We start from the raw sequence: 24970 nt of genomic DNA, 5'->3' as shown, positions 1-24970 counted from the left end.
TGACGGAAGCTTTACATAAAGCACGCTGTAATCTTGGCACCGTTAGGGCACAACAGAAGGCGCAGTACGACCGCTCGCATCGGAACGCCTACTACGAAGTGGGCGATCTGGTGCTTCGACGCAAGCACGTTCTCAGCGATGCTAGCAAACAGTTCGCTGCCTCGCTGGCGCCGAAGTGGACCGGGCCGTAGCAAGTGCGAGAGAAGGTTTCCTCGCTTGTTTACCGGCTCGAGAACAAGAAAGGAAAGCCGATCGGGGGACCGGTACACGTACGCGACCTGAAACGCTACGTGCTGCGTGATGAGCAGTGGGATGACGATCAGGCCCTCCCTCAACCGCGATCGGTGAGAGATGATGATTGTTGGAGTTTTTTGGCGCAAGGGCCAGATGTGGCCAAAGAGCGCCAAGGCGATGATAATGACTTGTCAGTGGTACATGAATGGTGAATTAGAAGGTGTGGATAAAACAGATGTGGCATGGCTGTAAAGAGGCCTAAAATAGTCGCTGTAAAATGCGTAAAATCTATAGGTACTAAAAATATGGCAATGACTAATGAAGTGTGCTTTGGATACGAGGGATGCATTGTGAAAGATTGATGATATACTAAGATATGTCATAGGCTAAAAGTTTCAAAAACACTAATGCCTTAACAGAGCCCTTGAGATGTAAGGGCCTGGAGGCATGTGCTATACTGAGCTATTATCACAGTGGCATCCTCTTGAGAGAGGATGCGCTACGTATTTCTTGGGCTGACAACATGCAAGACAACATCATTCAAAAAAGCGAGGACTGCTTTGGTAATGAAAAGCGGTTCTTTGCCAAGAAACATAGCGGGATGAAGAGGGATAGAACAGCGGTATGCCAGAGGAAAATGTTTCTTCCTCTCTCTCTCGGCTTCCCTACACTCCAGGAGGACGTGAAGAACGGTGAGCCTCTCGCCACATCTACCACAGGTTGGAGGATCATTACCATTCAATAGAAAATTGTGGGTACCATATGTGTGTACTATTCTGAGGCGACAGAATAGGACATCAGTTCGCCGTGTTTTTGATGCAGAGGGCCAGAAACCTAACTGTGGCTTAATCAAGTGAAGCTTATTATTTGTCTGCGCATCCCACAAGCGTTGCCAGTAGCTTCGCAGTTTCTTCCGCAAGAAAGGTTTCAAATCTGTTACAGGGACAGCAGCGGTAGGAATAATAGCGTGCGATGTTATTGATGTGGCCATTTGGTCGGCAAGAACATTACCCTCGATGTCTCTATGCCCAGGCACCCAGCATATTATGATTTGTTGTTTAGATGCATAAACAGAGCAGATCAGTGAGTAGAGGTTGATAATTACAGGGTGTTTATGTTTTTGCGGCATCATTAACGCTTTAACAACGCTTAAAGAGTCGGTAAATATTACAGCCTTTTGGAGTTTCAATCTATCAATGTGTTTCACCGCCGATAGTACTGCATAGGCCTCTGCCGTAAAGGTGCTTGTGTGGGGATAAAGTACATCGGATTCCGAGAAGGACGGACCGACTGCCGCATAGGAAACGCCAGCATGTGACTTTGATGCGTCTGTGTAAAATTCAGGGCAAGAGTATTTTGACTTTAGTTCTAAAAAGTGCATTTGAATGTGTGCATCTGGCGCGTGTTTTGTGACTTCAATAAACGATGTGTCACATTCAACCAGCTGCCACTGCCACGGCGGTAGCAGCTTCGCTGGAGGCATTAGGCAATGTTCAAGTAGTGCAGCACCCATTTCTTCACTGAGCTTTCTCACGCGTAGCGAGAAGGGCTGCTTCGCTGTTGGTCGATTATTAAATAGTGTGGCAGATGTGGTATCGTTTATGGTAAAATAGGTAGGATGTGTACGGTTTGAATTTATTTTAAGGAAATATGTAAAGCTGGCATAATTCCTCTGAAGGTGGAGCGACCACACGTTCGCTTCCACATAAAGGCTTTGTACGGGGCTTGTCCTGAAGGCCCCAGTCGCGAGGCGGATTCCTAAATGGTGAACAGGATCCAACATTTTTAAAGCGCTGGGTGCAGCAGACTGGTAAACTATCGCCCCGTAGTCAAGTCGTGAGCCGACAAGGCACCTGTACAAGTTCAAAATGCATTTCCTGTCACTGCCCCTTGTTGTACGCGACAGCAGCTTCAATAAGTTCATTGTTTTCAGGCACTTAGCCTTCAAATATTTAATGTGCGGAACGAATGTGAGTTTTGAGTCCAATATGATGCCTAGAAACTTGTGCTCTTTGCTTACAGGTAATGTGGTAGCAGACAGCTCAATAGCAGGGTCTGGTACTATTCCTCTCTTATTAGTGAAAAGGACGCATGTGCTTTTCTGTGGGCTCAACCTAAAACCGTTTTCATCAGCCCATTTAGCCACTTTATTTAAGCCATGCTGGACATGTCGTTCGCAGACAGCAAAGTTGCACGATTTAAAACCAATCTGGACATCATCTACATATACACAGTAGAACATCGTTAGTGGAATAGCCGTGCGTAGAGAATTCATTTTCACAATAAACAGTGTACAGCTAAGCACACCGCCTTGCGGTACACCAGTTTCCTGGGTGAAAGACCTAGACAAGGCCTGGCCCATCCTTACACGAAAGGTACGGTTAGAAAGGTAACTTTGGATAGTACTCAACATGTTGCCGTGGATACCCATAGCGGAAAGGTCTCGGATAATACCGAAGCGCCATGTGTTGTCATATGCCTTCTCCAAATCAAGAAATACGGAGAGAAAAAACTGTGTATAAAGGCATCCCTTATGATTGCCTCGATGCGGACAAGGTGGTCTGTAGTCGACCTACCTTCTCGGAAGCCACATTGGTAAGGATCTAGTATTGCGCTGCTTTCTAGGACACATATTAGGCGCCGGTTAATCATCTTTTCGAAGAGCTTGCACAGACAGCTTGTCAAAGCAATGGGTCTGTAGCTACTAGGTAAGGACGGGTCCTTGTCCTGTTTAAGTATGGGGATTACTATAGCTTCTTTCCAAGAAGATGGAATGGAACCAGCAGCCCACATGACATTAAAAAGAGAGAGGAGTGTCTTTTGTGTCTGAGCGTGTAGGTGCTTGATCATTTCATACATGATACGGTCAGCACCTGGTGCCGAACCGTTGCAACAAGCAAGAGAAGCTTTAAGTTCAGCTAAACTGAACGGGCAGTTGTAATGTTCATTTCGGGCACATTTCCGATCGAGGGGCTGTCGCTCTGCGCGTTCTTTGAACCTCACGAATGTTTGTGTATAATGAGATGCACTGGAGACATATTCAAAGTGTTCGCCCAGACAGTTTGCCTGATTCTCCAGGCCATCTCCTTGGGTACTCACTAAGGGCAGCGGGTTCGTCTCACGGCCCTTTAATTTATTCACCCTGTTTCATACTTTTGCCTCGTCTGTGTAGGAATTTATTCCGGAAATGTACCTCTCCCAACTCTCTCTCTTGGCACGTCGACGTGTCCTTCTGCCTTGCGATTTAACCTGTTTGAAATTAATAAGATTTTCGGCAGTAGGAGAATCGCGAAGCAATCCCCAAGCTTTGTTTTGATTTTTGCGCGCTTTACGACATTCTTCGTTCCACCAAGGAATGCGGCGCTTCTGAGCCAGTCCGCTAGTTTGTTTAATACATTTTGTAGCAGCGTCAATAACAAAACCAGTTAGATATGCTACGGCTTCGTCCACGTTAAGAGCAACAATGTCATCACGGCCTAAGTGTGTGAGCTCTCGGAACAGTTCCCAGTTCGCCGAGTCCACGTTCCATCGAGGAGGTGGTGACTAGCATCCATCTCGCTTCGCTGAGTTCAACATAATTGGGAAGTGGTCGCTTCCATAGGGGTTCTTGAGGACGGACCACTCCAGGTATGGCATTAGTGTGCTCGACACTATGCTTAAGTCTATGGACGAGTATGTGTTATGTGTAATACTGTAGTACGTAGGTTCTTTCTTGTTCAATAAACATTCACCTGAAGAAAACAGAAAATTTTCTATAAGGCGCCCTCGCGCATCGCAACGAGAGTCGCCCCACAGGGGGCTATGAGCGTTAAGGTCACCAGCGACTATGTATGGCGGAGGAAGTTCATCGATGAAGCTCTGAAATTCTGTTCTGGAAAGCTGATGGGAAGGGGGAATGTAGATGGAGCTAATTGTGACTAGTTTACCAAACAACACTGCTCGGACAGCAACTGCCTCAAGGGACGTTCGGAGGCTTAATTGCTGACATGCAACGCCCTTATCGACCATTACGGCCACACTGCCTGACGAGGCGAGAGCGAGAGTGACGAGGCGAGAGCGAGAGCGTCGAAGCACATTTTGCACAAGTAGCGCGCCCTCGGCAGCTCTGAGACCCATGCCCAAAACGCTGACACTTGAAGCATCGGCGCGGATTGGGTATGTACGGTCGTACACGGAGCTTATAATATCCCGTCTCGATTGAATCTGGAAGGTCACTTGTTCCAAACGTAATAATTACATGCTTTGTGGGAATTTCCTTGTCGTCACGCCTTAACTTAATTCTTTGAACCTTTACTACGTTTTGGTCTTGCCATCCATCCAACAGCTCGCTTTCGCTGAGTTCTAGAAGGTCGTCATCCGAGATGACACCACGTACAGTGTTCATTGACCTGTGAGGGCCCACTGAGACGGGGATGTCACCAAATGCAACAAGTTTAGACAATTTGTTATACTGGGGTTTATCACGCACTTCCAGAAGGAGGTCTCCGCTTCCCATCTTAGTTACCTTGTAACCTGGGCCGATTGCTTCCGTCAGGCATTTTGCTACGACAAATGGAGATATAGTACAGACTGTCTTCGTTTCGTGTTGGCTATGAATGACATGGTACTTGGGAAATATTTCTTTGGGTTTCATGAAAAAGTTGAAAGTGTCATCGGTGCGCCCCCTTTTCAGGGAGCGATCAGGAAGTGGGGGAAAAGGATTTGCCATATAAAATTGCTAAATTCGGCGGCGATGGTAGCCACCCACCACCAAGCCCAACAAGGGGATGCTACAAGGATGGAATGCTTGCAGACGCCAGCCATGCATCGCCGCTATAACCTAATATAAAATACCCAAGGTTGGATAGCTACACCAGGTTAACCCTTGCCGCCCAGAAATTCGGAAGTGAGAAGAAGTGACTAGAAGACAGGACAGATGGAAAAGTGAGAGAGAAAGACAAAAGATTGAAGAGGGGGACAGGAAAAGGCGACTGCCGATTTCCTCCAGGTGGGTCAGTCTGGAGGTGCCGTCTATGTGAAGCAGAGGCCGAAGAGGTGTGTTGCCTCTGCCGGGGGGCCTTAAAGGTCCAAACACCCGGCATCGGCTCAACCTCCAGGATCCCCCTTTCCCCAGACACGCCTAAGCCGCGCACGGTGACACGCGGGAGGGTCCAACCCTCTTGTGCTCGGGTCCGTGGTGTCGCAGCACACCAAACGCCTGCTCACGCAGACGCCCCTGCGGGGCGATCGGTGAGAGAGCGAAGCCAGCACCGAACGGCAAGCCCGCAGCCGAGCTACAACTTGCGCAGCAGGCGGTGACCACCGGGGGCTCCCGGTCCCGTTTGATGTTTCTGGCAAATAGCAAGGTGTCACGCGCAACGCACAATGCGAGTGTTAACCTTATCTGTGCCGACTTAACCGCACAGATGGAGAAATACGAGCAATCCATGCGCCGTCGAGACGACGCGGCGGCGGGCTGCCCTCCCTTCGGGGAGTCCCCAAGAGGGCCCTCGGCCCACCACCAGAGACAGCGTCAGGCCTAACCCCGGACGCCAGCAAGACCGGCCCACCACCAGAGGCCGCGCCAGGCCTCACCCCGGACGCCCGCAAGACCTCCCCCCCCCCATATACAACGACGCCGCTTCCCCAACGGCCCATCGCCTCGCCGCCCGTCCTCTGCGTCCGCCGAGGCTCAATCGCCGGCACCACAGGAGCCCGGCAAGAGGACCCCCAACTAACAGGGCCACAGCACCCGGGAAATGGCGATGTGGACGTCTCAAGACGGCGTGGACCCGCCGGTGGCCTACGTATCCGACAGGCCTTGGCGGCGGCAGGAAAGGGTTCGCACCGGCACGCCCCCGGAGCGGCTGTTCCGGCTGTTCCAAGGCCGGACAGTCCGAGACGTCGACCGGAAGGCGAGGGGCGCCTGCCTGCCGCTGCCGGCGAGTACAAGGCTGTGCGGCTGTGGGGCCGTGCGGGTCCATAAGAGCCACCACCGGGGGGCCCTGCACCGCATCCGAACGCGGTGTTCGCGAAACCCACCGCCACTGCAGGAGCGGCCGCCTAGCGGGGCAGCCCAGGCCATGCTGGCCCGAGTGGCCCGGGAGACCGAGTTTGCGGAGTGGCGGCTCCAGGTGGCGACCGGCCACCCGAGCGCCGCTGCTGAGGCGGCGCCTCAAAAAGAACAGGAGCAGCCGGCCGCAGAGCCCCTGCGGGCACAACGGCCGAGGATGCGGAGGCGGGGGGGGGGGGGGGGGGCAATCAATGCCAACATGGTCAAATCCTCGTACAGGGCACTGTAAAGGTTGAAAACGTCCCGCGATGCTATGAGGGGGCGTCTTGCGGTGATGATGATGATGTATGTTGTTTAATGGCGCAAGGGCCAGGTATGGCCAAAGAGCGCCACGCCTGTGTTAATAAGTTCACAATGGAGCAATGAATTGCGAAAGGTAGATGTGTCGTGGCTGTAAAAGGGCCTAAAAACAATCGCTGTAAAATGCGTAAAATATATATGTAATAAAATTATGGCAATGGCTAATGAGGTGCACTATGAAACGAAAGAACAAATTGCAAGATAATGATGATAAATGAGAATTTATCACTGATAAGTCTTTCAAAAGGCACTACTGCCTTGACAGGCCCTTTGAAATGCAAGGGCCTGGAGACGCGTGCTATACAAAACTACTATCGCAGCGGCATCCTCTGGAGAGAGGATGCGCTATGAAACTATTGGGCAAATAACATGCAATGTAACATCGCTAAGAAAACCCAGGACAGCTTTGGTGTTAAAGAGGGGTTTGTCACCCAGAAACATAGCGGGATGGAGAGGGAGACAGTACCGGTACGCAAGAGGAAAGTGCCTTTTTCTCTCGGTTTCGGCTTCCCTGCACTCCACGAGGGCGTGGAGCACGGTAAGCCTCTCTCCACATCTACCACAGGTTGGTGGGTCATTTCCAGTTAAAATAAAATTGTGGGTGCCGTATGTATGTTCTATTCTCAAACGAGAGAATAGGACATTAGTTCTTCGTATTTTCGTAACGGGATGCCAGGGACCTATCTGTGGCTTAACTAAGTGGAGCTTATTGCTCGTTTCGGCATCCCACAAGCGCTGCCAGTGGCTTCGAAGAATATTTCTTAAGTAGGGCTTGAGGTCGGCGGCAGGGATAGAAGCTGTAGGGTTAAGGGCTCTCGATGTAGTTGATGATGTCCGTTTGATCAGCCAGAACATTGCCCTCGATGCGTCTATGGCCAGGCACCCAGCACAAAATAATATGCTGGTTAGACATATATGCTTTGCACAGAGCAGAATACAGTTCAATGAGTACGGGGTTTTTGTGTCTGTGTAGAGTCATGATAGCTTTTACAACGCTTAGGAAGTCTGTTAATATTATAGATTGTTTGAGTTTTGACTTGCCTATATTCTTCACGGCTGATAAAAGTGCATAGGCTTCAGCCGTAAAAATGCTTGTTTCCGGGTGCAGTACATCGGACTCGGAGAACGATGGGCCGACTACTGCATAAGAAACCCCTGCATGTGACTTGGAAGCGTCAGTGTAAAACTGAGTGCAGGACGAGTACTTGAACTGGATTTCTAGAAAATGCATCTGGATATGTGCCTCTGGAGCGTCTTTTGTGACCTCTACAAACTAAGTATCACACTCTTTGAGTTGCCACTGCCACGGTGGCACTCGATTTGCTGGGGCTATCAGATTATTTTCAAGTAGTGGGATATCCATTTCTGCACTAATTTTTCTTATACGTAGTGAAAAGGGTTCTCTTACTGTCGGCCGGTTATTAAAGAGTGTGGCACTGGTCATATCATTTATGATTGAGAAGGACGGATGTTCGGAGTTCGAATTTACTTTCAGGAAATAGGTAAGGCTTAAGTATGAACGTTGCATGTCAAGCGACCACACGTCCGCTTCTACGTACAAGCTTGACACAGGACTTGTGCTGAAGGCACCAGTGACTAGGCGGATGCCTAGATGGTGTACAGGATCCAGCATCCTTAGGGCAATTGGCGTAGCGGAATTGTACACTATGGCGCCGTAATCTAGTCGTGTGCGTATGAGGCTCTTATACAGATTTAAAATGCACTTTGTGTCACTACCCCAAACGGTGCGTGACAACACTTTTAGAATATTCATTGTTTTCATGTACTTGTTTCTTATATACTGTATGTGTGCCAGAAATGTAAGTTTCGTATCTAGAATCACACCTAAAAATTTATGTTCTGTTTTTACGGCCACACGTTTTCCCTGCAACTCAATGTCAGGATCGGGGTGCTTTCTGGGGAAAAGGACGCAGGTGGTCTTTTGTGGGTTAAGGCTAAGCCCATTCTCATCTGCCGACTTAGACACCTTGTTCAGACCAAGCTGAATCTGCCGCTCACAGACTGCAAGATTGCACGAGGCGAAACCTATCTGTACATCGTCGACGTACGCAGAGTAAAACATGTTTCTTGGGATGTACAGACGCAAAGAACTCATTTTTACGATGAAGAGAGTGCAACTCAGCACCCCGCCCTCTGGCACTCCAGTTTCCTGCACAAATGGTCTTGATACAGCATTTCCCACACGAACACGGAATGTGCGATTAGATAAATAACTTTCTATGACATTTAACATGTTACCACGTATACCAACGTGTGAGAGGTCTCTAAGTATTCCAAACCGCCACGTGGTATCGTAGGCTTTTTCCATATCAAGGAATACAGACAGAAAGAACTGTTTGTGGACAAAAGCTTCACGAATTTGCGTCTCAATACGTATTAGGTGGTCGGCGGTGGATCGACCCTCTCGAAACCCGCATTGGTACGGGTCAAGCAATTTGTTTGATTCGAGGAAGTGTATTAGTCTGCGGTTTATCATTTTTTCGAACAGTTTGCAGAGACAGCTTGTTAGTGCTATAGGCCGGTAACTTGAAGCAGACGATGGGTCCTTGCCCTGCTTCAGTATAGGAATGACAATGGCCTCTTTCCAGGCAGAGGGGATCTCGCCGGAGGTCCATATAGCATTGTATAGGGAGAGCAGAGTTTTCTTTGTTTCATGGGGAAGGTGTTTCAGCATTTGATAAGCTATGCGGTCAGGGCCTGGGGCAGACTTGTTGCAGCAACTAAGCGATGCATACAGCCCAGCAATGCCGAATGGCTGGTTGTATGCCTCGTGTTCGGTACATTTTCTTTCTAGTTTCTGTTTTTCTATTGCAGCCTTGTGTCTTTTAAATGTTTGGGAATAGTGGGATGAGCTGGCCACATGTTCGAAATGTGCTCCCAGGCAGTTAGCTTGTTATTCCAGACTGTCGCCTTGTGTGTTTACCAACGGGAGTGAATAAGTTTGTAGCCCTTTTATCTTATTAACTTTCTTCCAGACTCTGCCCTCATCTGTATACGAGTTGATGCCTGATAAAAACTTCTCCCAACTCTCTCTCCTGGCCTGTAGACGCGTTCTTCTGCCCTGCGATTTTATCTTCTAAAAATTGACAAGATTCTCTGCAGTTGCGGAGTCCCGTAGCAAGCACCACGCTTTGTTCTGTTTCCTACGAGCGTTCCGACATTCGTCGTCCCACCATGGGACACGGCGTTTGCAGGTCGCACCACTTATTTTAGGTATACATTCAGAGGCGGCATCAATTATAAAAGATGTAAGATACTCGACAGCAGCATCAATTCCCAGCGAAGATATGTCAGACCACGAGATACTACTTGTAAGACTTTGGAATTTCTCCCAATCTGCCGTATCCAACTTCCAGCGAGGTGCCTGTGGTGGTTCGTTTTGTAGTGGTGATCTCAGCAGTATCGGGAAGTGGTCACTCCCGTAAGGATTTTTTATAACTTCCCATTTAAGCTCAGCAAATATAGACGGGGAAGCTACACTGAGATCAATGGAAGAGAACGTTTTGTTTGCGAGATTGTAGTAGGTGGGTTCCTTCTTATTCAGGAGACACGCACCAGCGGAGAAAAGAAATTGTTCGATTAGGCGTCCTCGTGCATCGATACGCGTGTCGCCCCACAAGCTGCTGTGTGCATTGAAATCGCCAAGAACGAGGTAAGGTTCTGGTAATTCATCTATAAATGACTGAAATTCATGCTTGTGTAAAGGATAATGTGGGGGTATGTAGAGCGAGCAAACGGTTATGAGCTTACCCAGAAGTACAGCACGAACGGCTACCGCCTCAAGTGCCGTATTGAGTGGAAGTTGCTGACAGGCTACACTTCTGTCGAGTATGATGGCCACACCACCAGATGATGAGGCAGAATCCTCGCGGTCTCTTCTGAAAACAATATTCTGACGTAGGAAGTTGGTGTTTCTGGAGTTTAGGTGTGTTTCTTGAACACACAGCACCTTTGGATTGAATTTATTGATAAGTTCTTGGATGTCGTCTAGGTTGTGGATTAGTCCCCTAACATTCCATTATTGTGTTCATGTTTGAGGAAAATGAAAGGTGCTGTGTGTCTCAAAAGGGAGGAGAGTAACTTACTTTACAGAGCCTTTGTTAGGCCCTGTAATTGGTGTTTTGTCTTTTTTGGAGCGGTCGAGAGAACCTCGCCGCTCCATCGACGCTACTAGCGCCGTTTGGCTTGGACTGGTGTCCATAGCCTCTTGCGAGGCACTGGACACCCGCTCCAGAGAGCGATGTGTGCGTCGCGTAGACTTCATCTCGAGCGACGAAGTCTTCGTCCCCACCGGACCGGAGGTCGACAGGACCCCTGGGGCCTCTGCGGTGCCCTGGCTGCTGCCGGAGCTTGTAGAGGCCACTGGTGTGGACAATTTGAGAGATGGCAGGGCAGCGTTGGCTGCTCCCACCTTAGGGGCGGGTGGCGTTGGCCTCGGCACGCTAGGCGTGGTCCGGGCTGCCGCCAGATGCCGTTGTGGTGCCGCCCCCCGTTGCACCACTTCGGCGAAAGATGTTTTGAGCAAGAATAAAGAGGATATACGTTGTCGTGCTTCACGGAATGTTATGTTCTCCTTCACTTTTACAGTAATTATTTCTTTTTCTTTCTTCCAGGCTGGACAAGCTCTGGAGTATGCAGGGTGACTGCCATCGCAGTTAGCACAATGTACCTCGTCATTATTGCAATCGTCAGAAGAGTGACCGGTTGTGCCGCACTTTGCGCACATAAGCTGCCCTCGGCAGCTCTGGGATGCGTGACCAAATCTTTGACATTTGAAGCAACGTCGCGGGTTCGGAATGTATGGTCGAACATGAAGTTTTACGTAGCCGGTTTCAAGAGTCTCGGGTAAAGTAGTTGAACTGAAAGTGAGTATTAAATGCTTTGTTGGGATTTCGTTGTCATTCCGTCTGATTTTGATGCGCTGCACATGGATTACCCCTTGGTCCTTCTATCCATCCAGGAGTTCTTCTTCATTCAATGTCATTAGGTCTTCGTCTGATACTACACCTTTTACTGTGTTCATTGTTCGATGTGCGCTTACAGAAACAGGGATGTTACCAAAGGCTACGAGGTGTGCGAGTTTGTTGTATTGTTCCTTGTCTTTTAGTTCGAGGAGCAAATCTCCGGTTGCCATCTTTGTTGCCTTATACCCAGCTCCAATGGTCTCTTTTAGGCACTTGGCCACAAGAAATGGGGAAATTGCTCTATCTTTCGTAGATGGTTGCTCACAGTGAAGGACGTGAAATTTCGGGAAAGTTTCATTGTTTTTGGGCCAGAATAGCGAGGTTCCGTCGGTGCGTACCCTTTTCGAGGCACGATCGGTTGTAAACGGGTTTGAGGATCCCATTGAAAGAAGTGGTTTATTCGGCAACGGCGTCTGCCACCCACCATGGAGCCCAACAAGGGGACGTGGCAGAACATGTAAACAAGTCTGCACAGCGCCAGCAGTATGCCGTTACTATAACCTAATATGGTATACCCAAGGTAGGACAGCCACACCAGGTTAACCCTTGCCGCCAGGAAAAGTCGAAGTGAATGGAAAAGATGAGAAGACAGGAAAGATTAAAAGTGATAGGGAAAGACGAAGATTGGAGAGAGAGCCAAGAAAAGGCAACTACCGATTTCCCTCGGGTGGGTCAGTCCGGGGGTGCCGTCTACGTGAAGCGGAGGCCAAAGAAGTGTGTTGCCTCCGCCGGGGGGCCATAAAGGTCCAACTCCCGGCATCGGCTCAACCCCCAGGATCCCCTTTTCCCCGGACACGGCTAAGCCACGCACGGTTAAGCGTAGGAGGGTCCGACCCTCATGTGCTCGGGTCCGTGGTGTCGCAACACACCAAACGCCTGCTGACGCAGACGCCCCTGCGGAGGGGGGGGGGGGCGTCTTGCGGCGTTGGCACGAAAGGCATGACCACACGTACTGGCGAATGAATCGATACATGCCGCGCCAGTAATACCCCAGGCGTAGGCGGGAGTAGGTCTTGAAAACGCCAGCCTGGCCGCATTGAGGATCGTCGTGGAAGGCGGTGCATATATCCGAGCGCAGATGACGGGGGATAACAAGAAGCCACCTGCGGCCATGGGTTTGGTAATTGCGGCGATACAACAAGCCCTCACGAACGACAAAGTGTTGCGCTTGGCGACGAATGGTGCGTCAAACAGATTCAAGCGAACAGTGAGCGAGAACGTCAAGCAGAGAAGGGATCCAGGGATCCTTGCGTTGCTCGGCCAGCATGTCGGTGATGCTGAGGGACGACGAATCGTAGGTCGAAGTTTGTAAGCAAAGTAGGTCAGGAGGTAGCGGAGAACGGTATAGGGCATCGGCGTCTGAATGTTCGCGTCCGGAGCGATAAATGGCACGTATGTCATACTCTTGAAGGCGTATAGCCCAACGAGCGAGGCGGCCAGTGAGGTCTTTCATAGATGACAACCAGCACAAGGCATGGTGCTCAGTCACAACGTAAAACTGGCGTCCGTAAAGGTAAGTACGAAATTTGCCGATCGCCCAAATAAATGCCAAACATTCTTTTTCCGTTACAGAATAGTTTGACTCTGCCTTTGTTATGGTATGGTTGGCATGCGCAACGACAAACTCGTCATAGCCGTCTTTGCGTTGGGCGAGAATGGCACTAAGATCGACACCGCTAGCGTCCGTGTGAATTTCAGTAGGCGCATTGGGATCGAAGTGGCGCAGTACTGGAGGGTACGTAAGGAGCCGGCGGAGCATCGTAAAGGACTCGTCACAATCGGGAGTCCATGCCGAGGGGTCAGCGCTGCTGGCAAGTAGCTGAGTCAAGGGGGCGATAATAGAGGCGAAATTACGGATGAAACGCCAAAAATAGGAACACAAGCCTATGAAGCTACGGAGCTCTTTAAGAGTGGTTGGCTTGGGAAACTCGGCAACGGCACGCAGTTTGGCAGGGTCTGGCAGGATTCCCCCTTTTGAAACGACGTGGCCTGGAATCGTAAGCTGTCTGGCACCAAAATGGCATTTTTTTCAAGTTTAATTGCAAACCGGTGGCCGTGAGACACTCAAAAACGTGCTCGAGCCGATCAAGATGAGTTTCAAAATTGGAAGAAATGACAACTATGTCGTCTAAGTAGCACAGACAGGTACGCCACTTACGTCCCTGGAAGATAGTGTCCATCATCCGCTCGAAAGTCGCAGGCGCGTTGCATAGGCCGAATAGCATCACATTAAATTTGTATAACCCTTCAGGGGTCACAAAAGCCGTTTTCGGACGGTCCGCTTCAGCCATCGGCACTTGCCAGTATCCAGATCGAAGATCCAGGGAAGAGAAAAATTCAGCACCTTGCAGACAATCGAGGGCATCGTCTATTCATGGTAGAGGATAAACATCCTTACGTGTGATGTTGTTTAGTCGGCGGTAATCTACGCAAAATCTGGTTGAACCGTCCTTTTTCCGCACCAGTACGACCGGAGAAGCCCAAGGACTGTGTGATTGCTGGATCACGCCACGTTGCAGCATGTCATCGACTTCTTCACTAATGACGCGGCGTTGGGCTTCTGACACTCAGTAGGGACGCTGACGCAGTGGAGCATGGCGACCGGTGTCAATACGATGAACAACCGCTGACGTGCGCCCAAAACAAGGTTGGCCGAGGTCGAAAGAGGCCCGGAAACGGTCAAGCAGTTGAACGAGCTGATTGCGCTGAGTGTGCGGGAGCGCGTTGTCGACACTGCGCAGCAAGACGTCGTGGTCGGGTGAGGCGGCGGATGCGGGAGCGGCGACAGAAGTGACGGCATCGATAGGCAGTGGGGTCGTATCGAGAGGCGCATCAAACGGGAAGACGGCATCAAAAGTGTCGAGACGCCCAACATATTCGCCATGTAATATAGTTGAATGGTAGGGAAACAGAATGCACGCGTAAACGGCAACGAAATCATCAATTGTGACGACTGCAAATGGTAGGACAAGGTTCCGGCGATGCGCAAATTCCTCAGATGGTGCAAAAAGTGCAGTGGAATGGGGGACAGCGTCACAGGTGACGGACACTAAGGCGACAGACAAAGCAGGGATGACGACGTCAGCAGCGACAACCACTTTAGCAGACGGGCGAGGGTCATCGACGGTTGTGGTACAGAACGGAGAGAAGACGAGTTGTGCACGAGCGCAGTCGACAACTGCATGATGCGCGGAAAGGAAGCCCCAGCCCAGGATAACGTCATGCGACGCATGAGAAAGCACGACAAATTCGACAACGTAGAGCGCATCTTGAATTAAAAGACGAGCGGTGCAGGTGGCCGAAGGCTTGACGTGCTGCGAGCTCGCTGTGCTTAGCGAAATATCAAATAGCGGAGTCGTCACTTTGTTAAGTTTACGGCATAGAAACTCACTAATCACACAAATAGCTGCTGCTGTGTCGACAAGAGCATTCGTCGCGACACCGTCAAGAAAGACTACAATCTCGTTAGGTGGCGAAAGAAGAGGCCTTGTAAATTTCGACGACGGCGCAGTTCTTGCTTCAGCATCTGTGGCTGTTAGTTTTCCTCCTGGGCATGGTTGGAAAGGCGAATCATTGGGGAAAGGGAGCGGCGGCGGGGAGAAGGAGATCGGCGTGAATTGAAGGCGGGGCGACGGGAATACGAGTTCGTTCGCGTCAGATGTAAGACGGTGTGTAGCTTGTTGAGGGACATGGCCAAGGTTGCGAGCGCCATCGTGAAAATAGAGTCCGGCGCCGACAGAGGCGCGCAACATGTCCCGGAATACCGCCGGCGTAGCACACTGGCCGGTTGTCCGGAGTGCGCCAGGGGTTGATAGGTGGTCTCAGATGCGAGAACGGTACGTAAGCCGGCCGTACAGGACTTCGCGGCGTGTAGAAGTTGGAGGCTGGGCTGGATGGGACTGTTTTCGGTTGGGCAGGAAATCGTGTAAGGGCCTCAGCATAAGTGAACGGCGCCGTAACCTGTAGCGGGGCCGTAGGCGTAACTCGTAGCGGTGCCGTAACTTGCGGCGGCGAAGCAGGGGACGGCAGGACCTCAGGAACTTTCGTCTGGATAACCCGACAAAGCGACTGGTCCAGTGTGGGGAGAGGCTCGGTGACTGATGCCACAAGAGAGAGCTGACGTGCAACTTCTTCGCGTACGTATTGCTGAATTTAAGGCAGCACGGAGGTGTAGTCAATACAAGCGCTGCTGGGAGTCAAAGCTGAAAAGTCAGCCGGTTGCATTCCAGGGCGACGTGTGGTGATGCGTTGTTTACGCAGCTCGTCAAACTTTGGCAAAGTTCAATGACCTGAGTAACGCTCTGTGGGATTTGGTCACGAGCATATAAAAGGCGTCATCGTCTATGCCTTTCATTATGTGTTTGATTCTGTCAGGTTCCGACATGGACGCATTCACCCGCCTACAGAGGCCGATGATATCCACAATGTAACTTGTGAAGGTCTCACCAATTTGTTGAGATCGGCCGCGAATGCTGTGTTCAGCGCGAAGCTTGCGCACCGCTTGCCGCCTGAAAAACGAAACGAGGGTCTCTTTGAACGCTAACCAGGTGGTAAAATCAGCTTCGTGGTTCTTGAACCACAGGTTGGCCACGTCGGCAAGGTAAAAGATGGCATATGTCAGCTTGTCGCTGTTATACCACTTGTTGTGTGCGCTAACACGTTCATACTCGGCCAGCCAGTCTTCCACGTCGTGACCGTCAGTGCCGCTGAAGACTGGAGGATAACGCTGACGAAGCACCCCAGAGCACACGACAGGTGTGGGAGCGGGAGAAGCTCGCGAGGGGCTGGCGTCCTCGGTCATAGCGAATGCAGATGATAGTGTACGGCTACGGAGTGCCAGGACGCTGAAAGGGACGACCCAGCACATTCACCAAATTTAACAATAGTATTCGGCTGGTAGACTTGACGAAGCTTGACGGTTAAAAGTAGCCGGCTCGTTGAAAACCGACCTATAGCGCTAAACCACACAATCATCAACGTCTTCTACCATACTGGCTGGCACAGAGCTGGTGCCGATGTGCTCCGGTACAATATGTATATATTGAGCGCCTTCACACTCTTCACACAAAAGTGTTCGCAGTAAAACACACACACATATCAAACAATGAGCTCCAAACCTTTCCTAGCCGGAGAGATTTCCTTTTCAGCGAAGCACTTTGTACCGTGTATTAACAGTTTCCATAAACACGCGCTAAAGACGAACACGAAAAATGAACCAACTCGCCCAAACCAAGGTACTGTTGCAGGATATTAAGTTACGTACAGTGGCAGGTTTTACTTCCTCATGAAAATTAATAGACCTTGCCATGTCTCGACCCTGCAGGAATGTTTATTCATTATATTCGGACCACAAGTATTTCAGAGCTGTTGTTCCCTCTTTCGCTAAAATTGTGATGCTGCGTATTGGCGCTGGTATTGTAAACTGTGAAGAATAAAGGCGCATGGGTGCAGCAGTAGTAAGCAATTTCCTGTTGTCATAGACACCCCTCACCCGGCCACAGAGATGGAATGTATTGTTGCCATTCAGTAGCCTCTACCGTCACCGTTCCCTTAAAGAATTAAGCTTGTCTGCTGGGTTCGGTGACTATAAGGACGAAGCTTTTGATTGGTAACAACACTTCAGTCTACCGGTCTTTTGTGAAACGTATTTTGATTAGGAAATGCCTACCTATCGCATGCGCAGCCACATGTTACCAATTTGTCGCTTTTGAGAAATTAAGAACATTATTGTGCTGTAACTGCCGCGGGGCCATTGCTCTCGCAAACGATATGGATTATTGCAGTGAAAATTCAAAAGAAATACTAGTGAGGAATTGCGCGTTTGCAGTACGTTCATTCGGTCAATGTGATAGGGACGATATACAAAAAGGAAGGGCTCCGAAGATGGATCAGTCTGAGCCAATTCCTTTCAGGCAAAACGTTGTATTCGGAATCTCAACGAATCGTAGCATGTTATGCTTCCTCTTAACAGACAATGCAACCTGAATCTGCAAATATTTTAGATACTTCTCTTAGGTGTGGCAGTAATTTCAGTGCGGTTGTTCATTGTGTCACTAAAATGGTCTGCTGCATATTGGCGCTGTATTGTCGACTGCGAACAATAGGGACTCTTGGTAAAGACGTTGAAAGGAATTTCTTTTGTGGAGGGCCCGCCCGTCAACACCTGACCGGAGAAAGGGAGAAGGTGGTGAACAGTGGTGAACAGTGGTTAACAAGTAGAGTTCAATCACCCTCCCCCCCACCATTCCCTGTTCTTCCTATTGGAGCCCCCTTCTCTCAAGGTCTGGCCACGCCTGGTTGTCCGGGGCCTATAAAACCAGCGCCCGGTCAATCTAGCAGTCAGTTGAGTGAGGCACGTTTTTCTTCGTTAGCGTGGAACTTTGCGGCGACAGATCCCTTGCTGTGTCAAAGCGAAGCGTTGATAAATATCTCGCCGTGTTACGTGCACGTTAACCTTGCGTCTGGGACAATCATTGGTATCGCCTGCTTGCGCGGCAATCATCGCGGAATAGAAGATCACACGGGAAGAGCTGAAGACGCGCTGATGTTGAAAATGCTCATGGAGCATCAGGAGATGCCGCATTACCTCAATGGCGGACCAACCAATGCATATTCGGTGCCGTTGAATGTTTCCTCACAAGGAGACAATTTTGCTCATCCGATGCCTGTCACGTGTTCGCCACACGGAGGTAGCTCTGCACCTCCGATGCCGCTGAACGTTTGCGGCCAAGCATCGACCAATGCAAGTGTGCATCAGCAGCTGGTGAGCGCTCCGCTACAACCAGCCATGCCACACAGTAATTCTTCAGAGGGACGTGTCTCCACGTTATCGCCTTCTTCCTTTCTTTGTGGCCATTTTCACGTTATCACTATGCTTTAGGGGAACCACCGTAAACCCGGAGCAGTTGGGTTGCGTGTTTTCAGATTTTAATTATGAGAAACATTTGACTGTGTTTTACAGTTATTTTGTTCGGGAAATTCTCTTACTTGTAGCTTCTGTCTTCCGGACCGAACGAAATTTCGCTCGCTATTGTAGGTCGATGACTGTCACCGCGAATAAATTTAGTGAAATTGTCAGGAGCTGTCTTGATGGCGGCACGCGATGTGAGAATGTATGCGTGTTGTACTGCCGTTGATAACAATTCCTTATACACATATGCTCAAAAGCGCTACTGCGCAGGGGACGCTTTAGACGAATAAGTCACCTGCGGGCTGTGTTGTAAATTACGTAGTTTATTATTCGGCAATTGAAATTACTAATCCATCAGCTTTAAAGAAAATGCAATGCCAGAACTTGGAGATTTTCGATGAAGGCCTCCAGCTTCAAATACATCCGCACGTTTATTCAAAGCCTGGTCGTGTGATTACAACTAAGAAGTCGGGACTTTTCAGTTCTATTGAATCGAAATGTTATTTTTATGAGCAAGTGCTTCTTTGGGTTTTATCCAATAATTCGAAAAACGCAGAACACCAGACATGAGGAAGTGCTTATTTTTATTCCAGAATTGCACGCGTCCCAAGAAAGCAGCCCGCAAAAGGGGATCTTCGGGGCAATACGCCGAGGCCATGGCCAGCACTTCAGCTGTGGGCATGGTATGTGACTCAACGATCATTTCTATAGACGTCGCTAAGTGCTTCTATTGGGCTACAGAGGAAGCTGCCACGCCGCGCTTCCTCTGAAGCAAATTGCTACAATGAAAAATTTGCTGTTTCTGTTGCAGAAAACCAACCCACCTAGAAACTCAACCTGCAAAACCGAAGAGCCGGAGCCGTTCTTCGTGTTAGACCAGCCGTACAATCATACCTCGGCAAGCGGTTCAGCTATTCCACAGGTATGCGACACAACGCTCTGTGCTTTTAACGTAGCTGATCACGTCACTAAATGCTCTTAGTGTGCAGTTATCTGCCGCACTTCTGGCCAGGGACTATATTAAAAATGTCGAAGGGCGTGTTCCTTCACCATATCGTAATAACGATTCAATGTTGGCTGTTTCTTTACGAACTTTACGTGCTGTCGTTTCGCTTTTCTTGAGCCGTCATCGCTGAATAATTCTTTGTTTAGTGTGTTGTTCGTTGGAAACTGGTCTGGTGTAACCTCGTTGTTGAGGTAGTAAGAAGACGAAAAATAAAGCTTTCTTTTACGCTCAATCAAGTGCGCTCTCTCAGCCCTTCTACTAAAGCGACTTTGCGCCCGACCGGAGTGAGATGAACGGTTGAGGAAACTGCGGCACGTGCTTCTGCTCTCACCGCATTTTTACGTCATAGAGAGCTTAGACGGAGAACCGCCCTACCGTGTCCATTGATGGTATATAATCAAACAAATTGAACGAATCATTTGACAACAACTTTTTCTATTAACAAGGCGATTTTAAAATGTGGAAAACTGCAATTTGACTTTTATGATGATTCGCTTCAATTTTGTCAGGTGCAATAACGTTTGTAACTAATAATTTAATGACTGTATGGACCGCGTCTATTCTTGAATATGATGTCCGCCGGCTCCTGGAAAGCTTTAGTCGGTAATTCGAGTAAACTTTGCATGCTCGTAAAAAAGGGTTTGAGGTGAAAGAAGAGTTGACCCGCCATGGTGACCCAATAGAAAGTTTTACATTAGGGGGACGCAAGCATTGGGGCCCGCTAGCGCTTGGGTGCGTTTGCGTATGCAAGCAGAAACGCGTTATATTCTAGCGGCCCCAAACGCAAGCCGCACTAAGGTCGCACTGCTCGCAGCACCACCAACGTCTGGTCGTGGCTGCGTTATCGTTTTCTAAAACATAAAATCACGCATATAAAGTCAAGTACACTAAACTGTTTTTCATAAAAGTAGTTATATTATATAAAAACGGTGTCTGTCGACACTAGGCAAAAGTTTAAAAGGTTATCTACGTGCCTACGTTACGACTGAGGCTGAGCCGAAGCAATCCAAAGATACGTTCGGTAAACTGCTAAATTAGTTTGGCGTCTCGTGCAGCCAAGCGCAGCCTCTTGCGTTTCGTTCAGAATCATCCGTCTCGTACAGCATAGTCCGTTGTGGTTTGCGTTTTGTTTAATTGGAGCCTCCTGCAAATTTTGACATGCCGCCGTGGCGACGAGATCGTGCCGGTGTGATCTGCGACCAGCTTCTTTGCCTTGATCTATCGTGGACAGAGATAGAGGATTTGTTCCTCGCTCGCCGCGCGCCCAGAGAAAGGAAGAGGAAGTCGTCGACTGGTCTCGTGAACGCTGCGGCAATGGATGAGCAGTCTTTTCGGAGGCTGTTTCGATTTGAGAAGAACGACCTTCCCATACTCAAGGATGCCTTGCGCATACCAGAAATCCGGAGTAGCCAGGGAGTGAAGGTGACGGGAGAAGAAGCCCTCTTGATGGGTCTGCGCAGACTGGCATATTCGAATAGTTGGTGGAACTTGGAGCCCCTGTTCGGCCGTCACGGGTCTGCAATGTCGAGTATTGTCGGTATGCTATTCAGTCACATTGACAGCACCTTCGGGCATCTGCTGGACGATTTGAACAATCACAGCTGGCTGTGCTTGAGTGATCTGGAGGAGTTTTTAAAGTAAGTGTGCGAATTTTGTATCAGTGTGATTTTCTTTCGCACATGTATGTTCTTGCACTGAACCCTTTTCTGTGCTTTTGTTTTTGTGGTACAGGTGAATGTTTAAGAGGTATTAACAATTCTTGCTCCGGTTTTGCATGCAGAAAGCTACTGCTGAAATCTGTTGCTGCTCATAGCTGCCGCCATCTTATTGCCAGTAAATCAAGTAACTGTGTTTCAACACGAAATAGATACACCAAGCTAAAATTGAGCATGTACATGCAGAGTGGAAAATATCTACAAGGGTTCTACAGCAACCTTGGTTCTCCAGAAGAAAAGTAAAAAGCTACCTATCAAGAAAGGGGTCAGGCAAGGAGACATCTCTCCCATGTTATTCCCTGCATGCTTAGAAGTATTCAAGCTCTTGAGACTGGGAAGGTTTAGAAGTGAGCATCAACGGCGAATACCTCAGCAACCTTCAGTCTGCAGATGACATTGTCCTATTCAGCAATAACGGGGACGATTTACGGCAAATGATTGAGGACCTTAACCGAGAAAGTGTAAGAGTGGGGTTGAAGAACTAGGTGGGGTGATGAAGTTAGAAAATTTGCAGCCGCAAGTTGGAATCAGCTAGCGCAAGACAGGGATAATTGGAGATCACAGGGAGACGCCTTCGTCCTGCAGTGGTCATAAATATAGGCTGATGATGATGATGATGCAGAGCTCTGATTCAGGAGTTTTCTCTTTGCAGGCTGTGTATGAAAGAGGTGCTCCCCTGCACAAATGTTGGGGCTTTGTGGATGGCACGGCAAGGCCCATTTGCCGCCCTACAGTGAACCAGCGGCTATATTTTTCTGGACATAAAAGACACCACGCTCTCAAGTACCAGGCGGTGATGTGCGCTAATGGGATTGTGTGCCAGCTTGATGGGCCATGTGAAGGGCACAGGCATGACGCTGGTCAGTGTTTCTTTGTTAGATCTATTGTCTAGATGTTTGTTAGGGCGTTGTAAGCGCTATAGCTGACACAGAACAAAAGTAAGACACAGAACGAAGGATAAAGCACTGATTTCAACTGATTGATTTTATTAGGTAAATGTCTACCTATGTTTGTGAAATAGCTTTTAAGATCTTCCATAACAATGCAACAGGGCGGCTGTTATTGATGCGCAGGTATTGCAGTGCATGGTATTATTCGAATTATTTTTGTCATTTTCCTTGCTTTTTTTTCCTACTATACTTTTTTCACTATAGCTTCCTACTATAGTGAGTCAGGCAGTTATCATGTGACATGCATAAACGTTTACTTAATGAAATCTGCTAGTTGAAAGTCAACGCTTTGTCATATGGTGTCTGTCTTTCATTCTGTGTTAGCTATAACGCTGCCCTTAATACAAAAGTTTAGATTGGCGGACACAAACTAATTGTGTGTGCTAACTGCTTGAGTCCCAGTGAGACCCAAGCAGATTTGGTTCTTGCATGTGGGAGCCGCTTGGTGTCCACCTTACCTAGAACTAACGCCTCCTCTGACTAGATGCCCACACACTTTGAATAATTCTTACACGTTACCTATAGTTTTCTCCTTATTTTAACCATCTGTAAACAATGTTGTTTGTTTCAATGAGGGTTTCGCAGAAAAGTAATATGAAACCACTGCTTTTGGCTCATTTCCACACTGCTACTGTATGTTGCTTACCATGTCCCTTGCACTGAGGTGTACATGCAATAAACGCACCTGCAGGTTGTAATTTGGAAAAGGCCAACAGACATAATTGATTTTATTGTCTAAAATGTTGAGCTACAGTCATCTGCTACGTATCAATCTCTGGTGCGGGTTGTCGCAACCCATTGAAGCGCCGTGTGAGACAGTGTCAGAGCTAGAGCCACCCTGCAGTGAAAATGCACGATTTCATGGCCGTTTTTAAAAGCAGACTTTCTTTTTTTACACAGGTATCCTGCGTGACAGTGGCCTTTACGACAAGTTAGAGAGGCTAGTGCAGGGCAACTCGTACTGCATCTACGGCGACCCTGCGTACCCTTTACGCCCTCTCCTGATGAGGCCTTATGCTGGTGCTTCCCTCACTTGGCAGCAAGAGCTCTTCAATAAGAGCATGAGCACAGTTCGTCAGGCAGTGGAATAGGGATTTGGCAAGACCGTGGCGGAGTTTTCGTTCCTTGATTTCAAAAAAAACCCAGAAGCCGCTGCTGCAAAATATTGGGCAGATGTACCGTGTTGGAACTTTGCTTGCTAACTGCCACACATGCATTCATGGAAGCCAGACTGGCATGTTTTTTGGTCTCCGTGCACCTGACCTGCATGAGTATTTGGCGTCTTAAAGGAGTGCTGATACGACATTTGACTCTTCATTGTTTGCTTTAAATTAAGGTCCTCGAGCTCGAAACCTCACAAAACATATAAACAAGTGTCAGAGTACCCTAAATAGTTTACTTCTGAAGCTTTTCTACCACCAGCTACGTTTACGTTTCCCAGAAGATGTGTGCGATGCCACATCATGATACAAAGAGTGGTGACATGGCAACAGAGCACTCCCTGCAGCTCGCTCGGTCGTCTGCTATGCTGCCGCTCATAGCGCAGTTCAATGTACCAGCATAACAAACCGCTGATGGAGCTGAAGCAAGTGCAACAATGTCCCGATGCTTTGCTTCAATGTGACAACCCTGTGTGTTATGATGTCATGTCACGTACATGTCCTGGGAAACCAAACCATAATGTTGGTGCAATAGCCCTAACAGCAAATTGTTTAGAGTGGTGTGGTCTGAGGCTTGTTAGCATACAAGGTTCTGCATATTTCGCTTAGCATGTCGGAAAGTTTTTTTCGCTTACTGCTGGAATGTTCTTGCTGAAATTTTGAAGAAGGATCACACTTTGGAGTCTACGTCGTTCATTTTAACACTTGCCAGAGTTGATTGTGTGGTTTTTAAGAAAAAAAACACAAATTTGCCTTTGCTTATGGGGGTGTGAGCTGCTGCCATGATGGTGTAAGCATAAACTTGTGTTGCTACCTGCCGGCAGCTACAGAAAGCATCTGCTCAGGGAGGGTTGGCGTGTGTTGCTCATACGACACGTGGGAGCCCTCCTTGAAATGCTGCTTTCTGCAGCTGCTGGCAGGCGGTGCCACAAGTTTATGCTTGTGCCGTCGTGGCAGCTTGCATGCCTTGAGGGTAGGCAAATTTTCACTCGAGCCAGGCAATTCACTGTGGCAAGTATCACACTGAACAACGTAGACTACAAAATGCGATCCTTCTGCAAAACTTCAGCAAGAACACTGCGGCGGTAAGTGCCAAATTTTTTTTGAACACGCTAAGCCAAATATTCAGGACCCTGTATTTTCTAAGGTTTCGAGGTCACGTATCTTGACTTAAAGCGAGAAATCAAAAGTCATATGTCATAACTTGAGGTAAACCGCAAGAGAGCACCTTAGCACAACAGGACAAGACAAGAAGACAGCTCTACTAACAATTGAATATTTATTGCACATGGTTAATACATAAATACCATTGTACAACAGGACGAAAAAAGCCACTGTCGCAACATAGATTACTTTTGTTAGATTACGCCCATCTGTTTCTCAGTCCAAAAAGAAACCCTGTTTCTATTATGGTAGCTGCCTGTGGTGGATGATTATGCCGAAAAGTAATCTACGTTGTGACAGTGGCTTTTTTCTTGCTGTTGTATTATGGTATACATGTATTAACCATGTGCAGTTAAGAATCAGTTGTGAGTAGTCCTGTGTCTTTGTCCTATGTGCTCTCTTGCGCTTTACCTCAATTTATGCAGTACCAACTTGCCCACCAGTCTGTTCTTTGGAACTTGATATGTCGTGTCTGTACAGGCGACTGCTTCTGC

At 48.7% G+C, this 24970-nt stretch overlaps 1 pseudogene; it reads left to right on the top strand.

The window, feature by feature from the left end:
• The first annotated feature begins 21961 nt into the window (after positions 1–21961).
• Positions 21962–23513, top strand: LOC125940973 (uncharacterized; annotated as a pseudogene).
• The last annotated feature ends 1457 nt before the right edge of the window (positions 23514–24970 follow it).

Source organism: Dermacentor silvarum, chromosome 10 (genome assembly GCF_013339745.2).
Source record: "Dermacentor silvarum isolate Dsil-2018 chromosome 10, BIME_Dsil_1.4, whole genome shotgun sequence".
Classification (NCBI taxonomy): Eukaryota; Metazoa; Arthropoda; class Arachnida; order Ixodida; family Ixodidae; genus Dermacentor; species Dermacentor silvarum.
The sequence above is the reverse complement of the archived record's forward strand: the minus strand, read 5'-3'. Positions and strand labels throughout refer to the sequence as shown.